The sequence below is a fragment of the Echinops telfairi genome, unplaced genomic scaffold, assembly GCF_000313985.2.
Source record: "Echinops telfairi isolate 266 unplaced genomic scaffold, ASM31398v2 ScPeMD7_5592;HRSCAF=6446, whole genome shotgun sequence".
In the NCBI taxonomy this organism is placed as follows: Eukaryota; Metazoa; Chordata; class Mammalia; order Afrosoricida; family Tenrecidae; genus Echinops; species Echinops telfairi.
The window spans coordinates 15,201,530-15,213,886 of record NW_022109491.1 but is presented as its reverse complement, the minus strand read 5'-3'; the positions used below and the strand labels follow the sequence as shown (position 1 = coordinate 15,213,886).

Below are 12,357 nucleotides of genomic sequence, written 5' to 3'. Positions count from 1 at the left end.
CTACCACCATGGGCTCAAATATATCAATTGTGAGGAGGGCGCAGGACTGGGCAGTGTTTCATTCTGTTCTGCTTTGGGTCACTATGAGCCTGAACTGACTGGATGGCACCTAACAACACCACCAACGGTTCAGTGTAGATTGGAAGGTTACCAGTCATGCCAAAGCTGTTGATGAGTGAATACAAAAATACAATACTGCTTCCCACAGGAACAGCACACTCCCCCTTCTGTAACAGCTGCTCTAAGAACTGAGGCAGAACCTGGGTTGAGAGCAGTCACGACAACCCCTCACAAGCCAAACAGCAGCATCTGGCTGGAGCCAAGGGTCCCTGAGTCCTTGACAGCCATGTGCAGAGGGCTCAGGATTAAGCACAAGTTCTGCAAGGAGGTTGGAAGCAGAAGTGTATCAGAGTCTTGGGGGGTACTACATAGGAGTCAAGTGGCCCTTCCTTTGCACATGAAGGAGTAAAATAAATAAGATGGGAGTGCAACTCCATACAGAAGGAAGGGGATATAGATGACAAGCATTGGGTAGTGCAAGGGGTGGAAAGTGTGTTCTTACACATTGAGGAAAAACCAGTAGCACTTGAGTTAAATACACCGAGAGACAGTAAGGTTGCATCACCAAACAAGAAATCAATAGAGCTACCTCTATTGATTATCTATAGATTATATTATATGGATTACATTATCTATTTATCTATAGATAAATTTAGAGACTAGTGGGACAGGTACAAGCAGAGAAAGGCCCTAGACCATAGGTTCTCAAACATATTGGCCTACCACTCCTTTAAAGTAAAAAAATAATAATACCGCTGGCATTTAAAAACTTTTGCTACATAGTCCAGGACAAAGGGTAGACATCTGTTTGTACCGCCTTTCTAGATGGTTCTAGCATCCCCCAGGGGCTAGAATCGCCCTCTTTGGGAAACACTTGGTTAGACTAGAGACTTTGCTGAGAATAGGCACCAGCCTTGACCCTCAAAGAGTCCTGTTTGCAGAACTGAGAGGGGTTAATGGAATCTGACCCTTCAATGTCTTCAGCTGTGTCCAGACACTGGTGGGTAGGTACTGGAGGGCCAGCGGAGACCTCTAAGGCGCTCTGAGCTGTAATGAAGAGATGGTTCATGGAGCGTCTTAAGCATGAGGCAGAGAAGAAGGAAGACCCCAGAGCTGAGCAGTTATGAATCTGGCCTCCACTAACCTACCCACTGCCATCGAGTCAATTCTGACCCTATAAGACAGAATAGAATTGTTCATTCCATTTCTGAGACTGTACATCTTTACAGGAACAGACAGTCTAATCCCACAGGTTCTCAACCTGTGGGTCCTGACCCCTTTGAGGGTCGAACAACCCTTTCACAGGGGTTGCCCAATTCATAACAGTAGCAAAATGACAGTGATGAAGTAACAATGAAAAATAATTTTATGTTGAAGTTAAACAAGCAGCCATCTAGCTCAGAAGCAACAAAGCCTACATGGAAGAAGCACACCAGACTGTGTGATCACGAGGTGCCGAAGGAATAAGTTATCAGGCATCAAAGAACCAAAAAATCATATCATTGTGTGCTCAGCTCCATGATATGATCGCTGAAGACAAATGGGTACATAAGCAAATGTGGCGAAAAAAGTCGATGGTGACCGGCTATCAAAAGATACAGCGTCTGGGGTCTTAAAGGCTTGAAGGTAAACAAGCGGCCATCTAGCTCAGAAGCAACAAAACCCACATGGAAGAAGCACACCAGCCAGTGCGATCACAAGGGGTCAAAGGGATCAGGTATCAGGCATCATCAGAACAAAAAATCTTACCATAGTCAATGAGCGGGGGAGTACGGAGTGGAGACCCAAAGCCCATTTGTAGGCTACCGGACATCCCCTTACAGAAGGGTTTCGGGGAGGTGACGAGCCAATCGGTGCGATGTAGCAACGATGAAAAATACAACTTTCCTCTAGTTCACCACTATCATGATCCCAAGTCTACCTTTCAAGTCTGGCTAGCTAGAGGATGTACACTGGTATAGATAGGAACTGGAAACAGGGAATCCAGGGTGGATGATCCCGTCAGGACCAGTGGTGTGAGTGGCGATACTGGGAGGGTAAGGGGAGGGTGGGTTAGAAAGGGGAAACCAACTACAAGGATCTACATGTGACCTCCTCCCTGGGGGATGGACAACAGAAAAGTGGGTGAAGGGAGATGTCGGACAGGGCAAGATATGACAAAATAATAATTTATAAATTGTCAAGGGTTCATGAGGGAGGGGCGAGTAGGGAAGGAGGGGGAAAAATGAGGACCCAATGCCAGGGGCTTAATTGAAGAGCAAATGTTTTGAGAATGATGAGGGCAATGAATGTACAAATGTGCTTTACACAATTGATGTATGTATGGATTGTGATGAGTTGTATGAGCCCCTAATAAAACGATTAAAAGAAAAAGAAAATAATTTTATGGTTGGGGACCACCACAACATGAGGAACTGTATTAAAAGGTCGCGGCATTAGGAAGGTTGAGAACCACTGTTCTAATCTTTCCCCCCTGCAATGCTGGTGTTGAGGGTGAACTGCCAACCTTGGAATAACACCCTGATGCTCACTACACAGTGCCACCCCTCCCTGCTCCTCGAGATAAGCCATGGGGATGAGTCTCAGGAGAGGCTCCTGAAGGGAGAATGAAAAGAAATGTATCTGCCAACTCAGCTCCCACTGGCTAAAGAGTTCCCCACACTGGTCATGCATCGATGCTAAGAGGGATTCTGCCGTGTCCTAACAGTGTCTACAAGGAATCTGGCAGGAGACACACAGCAGGGCCATGGAGCAGAGTACTGCTGGAACGTAGCAGCATGAAGTCAGATGGAGCTCATGCAGAGCTGGGCACAAAGGCAGTTGCTAGAACAAGGGAAGTTCCACCCTTAGGTGGCTATGAAACTGCCTTGGGGGTGAAACCAAAGATTCACAACTTTTAGTATAGTATATCCATGTTTGCCAAAGGCCCCAGAAGCACTGTCCTTGGGAGCTCCAAAGGGAAGCCACAGGAGGGCTTCCTGCAGTTCTAAAACCATCCGGTCATAATTCCAGAAACTCAATTGCACCATTTGACCACGCCCTTCTATCTTGTCTCCCTGCCTCTCTTCACTTATCTGGCTCTTCCATTAGATTATTAACTGCCTCCTTGGTTCTTATGTTTGTATTGGGAGGAATGAAAATTTCATAATCCCAACCCATTTCATGTTCTTGCTAGGCTCATAGCAAAACTCCATTTCTAATGAGAATAATCAGGCTGTTGCTATTAGGAGCCACTGAGTCCATTCAGCTCCACAGCCACCCTACGCACACCAACATGAAACACTGCGCCATTGTTATGTTTAAGCCCATTGTTTCAGCCACTGTGTCAATCCGTCAATCCATCACTGACCTTCTACCACACATGACAGCCTTCTCTAGGGACTGGCCTGTGTCCAAAATATGAGAGAAGACATGCCATCCTCATTTCTAAGGAGCATTTTGACTGTACTCCTTTTAAGACACATTTGTTTGTTCTCTTAGAAGTTCATGTGCCTGAGCTCTGAGCAATCTGGACAGAAGTTGTATACCCTATTTCTACACATCCCTTAAAGGCCCTCCACACTCTCCTTTCCTATCTGCCCAACTGCAGAGGACTCGGAAGCCCAGAAGATACCAATGGAATGAGCTTAGATCCTCAACTGACTGCATGGAAAGGAACCCCTGTGTTTACTAGCACTGGACTGGGAGAATACACTGCTTTTGTATTAAGTCACTGAAATGTGAAGGTTGTTTGTTATGGCCATTAGCACACCCTGACTAATACAGTACTTGTCTAATTTCATTTGATTCTACATCCCTCCAGGACGGAGATCATGACTATTTGGTTTTAAAACCTAAAAGTGCTGAGTCAAAGACATGCATAATAGGCGTTGCTCAAAATCTGAATTGTTGCGAATGAGCTGCTAATTAAGCCTGGCCATTTTATTTTTTAAATTTTTGATTGTGATTTCAGTGAAAGTTTGCAGAGCACAATAGTCTTCCATTTAACCATTCATATAGTTAGTTTCTTGACATCAATTGCAGTTCATGAAGTGTAACAGCACTCTGCCCACTTCCTTCCTGTGTTTACTGTTCCCATTCATTCTTTTTGCCTGCCCATCCCTGCCTTTGGAGATTTGTCCTTGGGTAAATGCAAACCTTTTGATCTCCTGGGGTTGATTATTTTAAGGAGTACTCTCCTCTCAGATATTTCAACCTATGGGCCTCTCTGCTGTTCAGTTGAAAGTTGATCACTTTGGTGAATTTAGTCCCTGGCCTAAAGAGTGACCCAGCGCCATAGTTTCAGCTCTTCTATCAGTTTCTGTTGGATCGGTCAACCTAATCTTTTTTACTACTTTGAATTTTGTTCTACTTTTGCCCCCCACTCTATCCATGACCCACTACTGTGATTGTGTTCAAAGCAGTTAGCAGTGGTAGCTAGCCACCATCTAGTTTTGCTGGTCGCAGAACTGAACGCTGAGCTTCTAGGACTGTTTCCATGTATGTTTGATTTTCTTCACCCTTTTTTTTTTCCTGCTCTTAATAGAGAACAATAGTTGCACCTTAGACGGGCTCTCTTCGTCTTGTAAGATCCCATCTGCTACTCACCAAAGTAGAATTTAGAACATTGTCTTTGTGGATAATGTTATGCCAATGGACCTTGTTTTCCTCCAAGACTATGGTCTTGTCCCCAAGCCCAGTGACTCATTGTTTATGGCTAATATGTTTTCATACATTTGCCCCATTTGCTTGATGATAAACATGCATATCATCACAGCATATATCAATATGTTTATTGGTAATGTCGATTGCCAAATCTACATATTCAGTCATACCTGTTCATCTTGCCTAGTCTTAAGAGACCAGAGCTGGACTACGAGGAAGACCAGGTGCCAGGTCTGAGAGCGTGGCATGTGCAGAGCAGAGAGGTCAGGGAGAAGACGGTCAGTCCTCCTCACTGGAACTAGTTCATGATGAGGAACAGTGAATTTGAAAAGCAGATGCTGAGATGAGGCCAGAGAGAAGGCAAAGGCCTTGTGTGTTACACGAAGGAGTTTGAACTTGGTCCTACAGGAATTATCAGGTTTATGTTTAAGAAAGATCTGACCGCCTAGAAGAAAGTATTGAAAAGGAAGCGACAAAACATGGCTTTTTCTTTTTTAAGGAACATATCCCAAACTATATTTGCCCCAAACCATTCTTCTCACGAGATGCCTCACTAGAAGTTGGAAGTCAGATTGGTTTGGGAGGCTTCACACACCACTCTTTATTGGAGGTTCTCGTGGCTCCTTCGCGCACTGAAAGCCCTGAGAGGATCTGAACCAGTAAATCTGCTCACCGTTGTTGTCAGAGCTCTCAGTACAGGCATACCTCGCTTTATTACGTTTTGCTACTGTGCTTTGCAGATACTACATTTTTTACAAATTAGTTTTGTGGGAGCCCTGAGTTGAACAAATCTATGGGTCCCATTTTTCTAACAGTGTGTGCTCACTTTGAGACATCTCTTTGTCCTATTTTGGTCATTCTCACAATATTTTAAACTTCTAAATAATACTTTAATACACTTAACGGACTGCTCAAAAACTCAAGCCATTGAGTCAACTCTGACTCATAGCAACCGAAAAGACAGAGTCGAACTGACTGTAGGTTTCTGAAGACTAACACTCTGTAGAAGCAGAAAGCCCCATATTTCTCCCTCAGAATGGTTCCAACTGCTGACCTTGTGGTTGGCAGCCTAACAAGTAACCACTACACCACCAGAGCTGCCTCTGATAGCCTACAGTGCAGTGTGAACTAACTTTCGTATGCACAGGGAACCTGCCCCCGTCCCCCCAAATTCACGAGACTGTCTTTCTTGCAGTAATCACTTTATTGTGGTCCTCTGGAACCAAACCCGCACTATCTCTGAAATAAACCTGTAGGATTCGACCTTCTCATTTAATATCTATGAAAATTGACCGTTTAGGATTCAATTTGGCTCCATATTAAAAAGGGGGGGAGTAAAGACATAAGATTGAAGTTTAAATCAATCTTTATTTTCCTTGTATAAAGGAAATCTTGGAAGCAGGCAGTCCAACGGGAGTGCAGCAGTTCCATGGTGTCATAAGGTATTCCGGTTTCTTTGCCTCTGTCATCCTTAGCTTTCAATGCCAAGGTCACTGAGCACTTGACCACATGTCCTTGGAAGGAAAAAGAAAAGGCAATACCAGAAAATGGAGCAGAGCCAGCTTCCCTGGGAATATTACACATGATTTCTTTGTACATCTCATTGGCCAGAACTTGGTCATGTGGCTACCAGAAACTGCAAAGGAGACTGGGAAACATGGTACGTTACTTTGCATGCATATAAGCCAATTAAAAATTGGAAGAGTTGGGAGACTTAACTAGCAGTCCCTAGCAGAAGGTCCCAGAGAAACAATGTTTCACAGAGCATACATTTCTTGACATAAAATACTAAGTAATGAGATTGATTTTTAAACATTTCTAACAACTTTACTGAGACAGACCAGTGAGGGGGCTTCAAAAAGTTTGTCCATAAAATGGAATTAAAGAATAATGGAATTTTTCCACAAACATTTTGAAGCTCCCTGTATTTACATTCAATCCACCAGCTGCACATGTACAGTTTGATCTTTTTGTTGTTGTTGTTGTTAAAATTTTAGAGTTGTGCAACCTTTGCAAGTTTCAGAATATCTCTTTCACAAAAAGTTCCCTGGTCCCCAATCTCCACTTCTATATCCAGGCCCAAACCTACAGTAATCCACCTTCTTATTTAGAGTGTTATCTTTTCTAGGAATTTTGTATAAACAGAACCATGCAACATACAGTCCTTTGAATCTAATTTAATTCACATGACATAAGATTTTTGGGCTTTGTCCATGTGAAATGCACCAGCATTCAATTCCATTTATCATTGAATCATATTGCATTGTATGGACATACCACCTTTTGTTCATCCATGCATCAACTGATGGGCATTTGCTTTGGGGGTTTATATGAATGCTGCTGCTATGAGTATCCACTTACAAGTCTTTGTGTAAACATTCACGTTCACTTCTCTTGGGTAGACTCCTAAGGAGATGATGGTTCAAATTGAATCCATTCATAGAAAGGACACTAGAAAGATGCCTAAAAGTGGATAAAATAGGACCTAGACTAAGCGGTCGAATGGACAAGCCAATGGAGAAAACATAGAACTTGTTGTCTATTGGAGAAGACAAACCAGTCAAATATGCATACAAGAAAATATAACATCACAGCAGCAAGCAGTACTGCAAGGAGTGCAGCACATGCTACAAGTACTTCTGCTGGAAGGCTCTGTCTTGGCCGGGGAGGTAAGGAAAGCTGTCCTTGCCATGAGATCTGTAGGAGATGCCAGACTAAGTCATCCCAGTGAGTTTTGTCCTTCAAAGTAGTATCTTATGCGCTATACACTTATTCCAATAGTGCTGCCCTTGCTAACCGATTTACAGGTATGTGGTCCCAGGCCTGTTAGTCCTCAGATAACATCCCAGAGATGTTTTAACCTCTCAGAGTTCTGTGTTTCTCTGATTAGACCCTGACTGATAAAAAGCCACAGAAGTAAATCAGCACCCCACTTGTTACCAAAAATGGAATTCTCCTGCGCGATCACAAACCTTATTCCCTAGAGCTGGCACAGAGGGGTTCGTGGCAGTTCACAAAAATAAACTTTTCAATTTCATCTGTAATAGGAGGAGAGTGGCCACGATCAGCTCCATTCCCCCTCACGGCTCAAAACTCATGTGTTCGTGATTTGCCCATGAGAAGACCCCACACAGATCCCCCACAAGGTATGGAGGTGACCCCCAAAGAAGAAATTAAAAAATGCATGTAACAGCAACAGTGCCCCTGGCATGAGTGAGTGGACTTCCAGGGGACTTCGGTGACCAAGCCAAAGCCTTAGCAGATGCAGCTATTTGACTTTATTGAAAGCAGGGAGTCTGAAACCAGACTCCCAGGGAGTCGGCACGTCAGACCGAATGGCAACACAGAAAAACCAGAACATTGGGAAGAAAATATCATCCATTGCCACGCAATAATTTATATGGAATTCTCAAATGAAAACTTAATTACACAGTACTTAAGTTCACCCCCTCCCAAGCCAACATGATAAAATAGTACTTTTTTTTTTAAGTCTAACACAAAGAAAATTTTAAACAAGAGAATGACACGTTTTTTAAATGATTGTGAGGTTGTTGTTTGATGCTGTAGCATTGATCCTGATCCTTGGTGACCTCATGCACAACCAGATGAAATGCTGCCTGGTCCTGAATCACCCATAATAAGATCAGCCGTAGATCAGACCATTATAATCTCATGGGGTTTTCGTTGGTTGATTTTGGAAGTAGATCACCATGTTTTTCATGCCAGTCCATCTTAGTCTGGAAGCTCCACTGAACCTTCTTAGCATCTTACCACCACACAATTCTCTAATGACAGACACGTGGCTGCACGTGAAGTGAAGTGGCTGCGGGGCAAACCTAGATCTTCCAACTTGGAAGCTGAGAATTCTCTCACCGAACCACCAATGCCCCTTTATCATGAGATGAGGTGATGTGTTGTGGAGTCCATCCCATCTCCTAGCAACCCTATACAATGGATGAGAACCACCCCATAGGGTTTTCTAGGTGGTAATCTTCATCAGAAGGAGCTCTGGTGGCACAACGAGTAAGCACTCAGCCTAAAGGTGGGTGGTTCAAACCCATCAGCTGCTCTATAGGAGAAAAGGCCTGGTGATCTGCTTCCTTTAAGATTACAGCCTAGAAAACCTTGTGGGCTCTTCTACCTTCTGGCTTGCAAACCCCTGCTACTGCCGCATAAGTAGTGATCCCTAAGAAGGTCCAGCCCCCTTTTCAAGGACTCAACATTAACATTGATGGGTGGCAGGAAAACAGCCCTTGCCATCACTGCCATTAAGGGTGTGGGGCGAAGATAGGCTCATGTGGTGTTGAGGAAAGCAGGCATCGACCGCACCAAGAGAACAGGATTGCTCACAGATGAAAACGTTGACAGGTGATCACCATCATGCAGAATCCATGGCAGTACAAGATTCCAGACTGGTTCTCGAACAGACAGACAGATGTAAAGGATGATGAACACAGCCAGGTCCTAGCCAACAGTCTGGACAACAAGTTCCACGAAGATCTGGAGTGAGTGAAAAGGATTCAGGCCCACAAAGGGCTGTGCCACTTCTGGGTACTTTGAGTTTGAGCCCAGCACACCAAGACCACTGGCTACTGTGGCCAAACCATTGGTGTGTCCAAGAAGAAATAAGGCTGTCACCCTTACTATTGCACTCTATGATATGTGGACGGTGTGCCAATAAAACTGCTTTTTGAAAATAACTTTGTCAATTAGTTTATGTACACACAGACAAAAGAAACCTTATGAGGACAGTTCTACGCTATCACATAGAGTTGCTGTAAGTCGGAATCTACTCAATAGCACATGACACCAATAATCCTGAGAAGTGAGATGGTCAATACCCAAAAGTCCATCAGCATTATTCGCCATGTTGACATGAAAAAGTATAAGAACCACATGATCATTTCGACCAACCCAGAAAAAGCATTCAACATCCAACACCCATTCCTGTTTAAGACACTCAAAAAGATAGGAACAGAAGGAATATTCTACAACATAATACAAGCTATATATGGAAACTCAACAACCAACGGCATAGTCAATGGAGAAAATATGAAAATTGTCGGGGGAGGTCAGGTGCGCAGGCACTCCCCCAGCCCCCCAGGGCGATCAGTTGCCAGGCTGCACTAGCCCTACTCCCTGCTGCTAGAGACAATGGGTTACCTCTCTCAGGAGCCTAAGGCCATTAGACAGGCTCCTGTAGGAGGAGTTTGCACCCTACTGATAATGGTTCCTATGGAGACCCAGAGACCACCCCCTAGACCACCCACTCATTGCTATGTAACCTATAGTGCAGCTCCTCCCTGTGTCATATGTCTCTACCTGTAACTAGTGGGCTGGCTTGCCCCCAAAAGGTATATAGGCATGGGTCAGCAATATAGAGCTCTTGGACTTCTTGGACTCTGACCACCCTGACTCTCTTCCCCCTCTCCCTTGTTCCCTTGCCCTCCTTTCCTTCCCCCTCTCTCCACGTGGACCACCAAGCTGGGCTGAGGTGAGCAATGTTGCCATGTAATGTGTCTGACTGTATTATTGTAATGTCTCTCATGCTCTTGATGACTTTAATATAATACTTATATATCTCAACTGTACAATTGTGCATTACTGAACCCAGAAGTAGTATTACTGAACTCGTAGGGAGTATTAGCGGTGGGGGCTGGCCCTCCACCTCCCTTGGCATCATTTTGCCTGCTTCTCACCTGATTTAAGTTTGCATCTCTTAGATGTTTCTCACTACGCTGCTGGTCCTGTTTCTCTGCTTTTTCTACCTTTGAAAGCAAGGGAGTTTCTTGGGATCGTTTAATAGCCTCGCTTTGGGTCTTGGAATCAGCTGCCTCTTGTACTTTATCACCTTTAAACCTTTGGAGGCTGCTGTCCCCCGAGGGCATATAGGCTTTGTCTGTGAGGTTTCTTTTAGAATCAGAGGCCTTAGAAAATAAATCAATCTCTGCTTTTTCAGTTTCTCCTAAAATTTCACACTCATTCATAGACACTTTAGCTTGCTTTTCTAGATTTGGATAGCTCACACAAAAAGGGAACCAGAAAAGGATTCCCCTTGTCTCCACTTTTATTTAATATTGTACTGGAGGTCCTAGCTAACAACACAAGGCAAAAGGAAGACATCAAAGGTATTCCTCTGGAGAAAGAAGAGATGAAACTATCGTTATTCACAGATGATATGATTGTAGATATGGAAAACCCCAAAAGCTCCACAAGAGGAGTGCTGGAAGTGAAAGAGGAACATGGCAGAGTGGCAGAATACAAGATCAGCAAACAGAAGTCTATCAAACAGCTATACACATCACACGAGTCCATGGAAGAGGCAATCTAGAAGGTAGTACCCTTCACAATAGCCACATATAAATAGGAATATCTAGGGATAAACCTAAGTAAAAAAAAACAACAACAGAAGAATTATACAAGGAAAACTACAGAACACCATTACAAGAAACCAAGTGTGATCTCCACAAATGGAAGAATATCCCATGCTCATGGATTGGAAGACTTAATATAGTAAAGATGTCAGTCTTGCCCAAGGCACTATATAAGTTTAACACTATCCCGATACAAATATCAACATCTTTCTTCAAAGAATTGGAAAAACTGACTATCAACTTCATATGGAGAGGGAAGAAGCCCCAAACTAGCAGAAAACTACTCAGGAAGAAGGACAAAGTCGGAGGGCTTGTTTTACCTGACTTTAGCACCTATTATACAGCCACAGTGGTCAAACACCATGGTACTGGTATAATGACAGATATTCAGACCAATGGAAAAGAATTGAAAACCCAGAAATGAAATCATTAGCATACCGACAACTAATCTTTGATAAAGGCCCCAAATAAATCAAATGGGAAGCAGATGCCCTCTTCAACCAGTGGTGCTGGAAAAAATGGATATCTACCTGCAGAAAAACGAAGCAAGACCCTTACCTCACTCCATGCAAAAGAACAAACTCAAGGTGGATCACAGACCTCGAGGTAAAACCCCAAACTATTAGAGGCATTAATGAGGGAATTGGGACAAACCTAAGAATGTTGGTGCAGGTAATACACAGGCTATCAGAAATAGGGAAGGACATGAAAACAGAGGAAGCCCAAATTGGCGAGTGGGATATACTGAAGATAGAACACCCATGTACATTGAAATATTTCTCCAAGAGACTGGGAATTCTCCCACAGACTTGGAAAACATTTTTAGCAATCACATATCAGACAAAGGGTTTATTACTAAAATCTACAATAATCTACTACCCTACAATAAGAAAAAAACAAATATCCCATTGAGGAGATGGGCAAATGACCTGAACGGAAGTTTCACAAGAGTGGAAACCAGAATGGCCAATAAACAGATGAGAAAATGTTCCCGATCATTAACCATAAGGGAAATGCACATTTAAACAACTATGAGATACCACCTAACACCCTGAAAGATAGCCCAATTAAAAAAAATCATACAGCAACAAGTGTTGGAGGGGGATAGGAACTCATCTACTGCTGGTGCTTCTGTAGGTATGGGCAGTCATTTACAGAAATTGATTTGGCAATACCTAAAACAAATGAAAATCAAGCTACCCTATGACCCAGCAATCACCCTACTGGGCATATATATACCCAGAAGAGGTAAGAAACAGACCACTGCCAGACATCTGTG

General features: G+C 43.5%; 1 pseudogene; it reads left to right on the top strand.

Annotated features, from left to right (window-relative positions):
* Positions 1-9,333, top strand: part of LOC105979839 — an 11,603-nt pseudogene extending 2,270 nt beyond the window's left edge.
* The last annotated feature ends 3,024 nt before the right edge of the window (positions 9,334-12,357 follow it).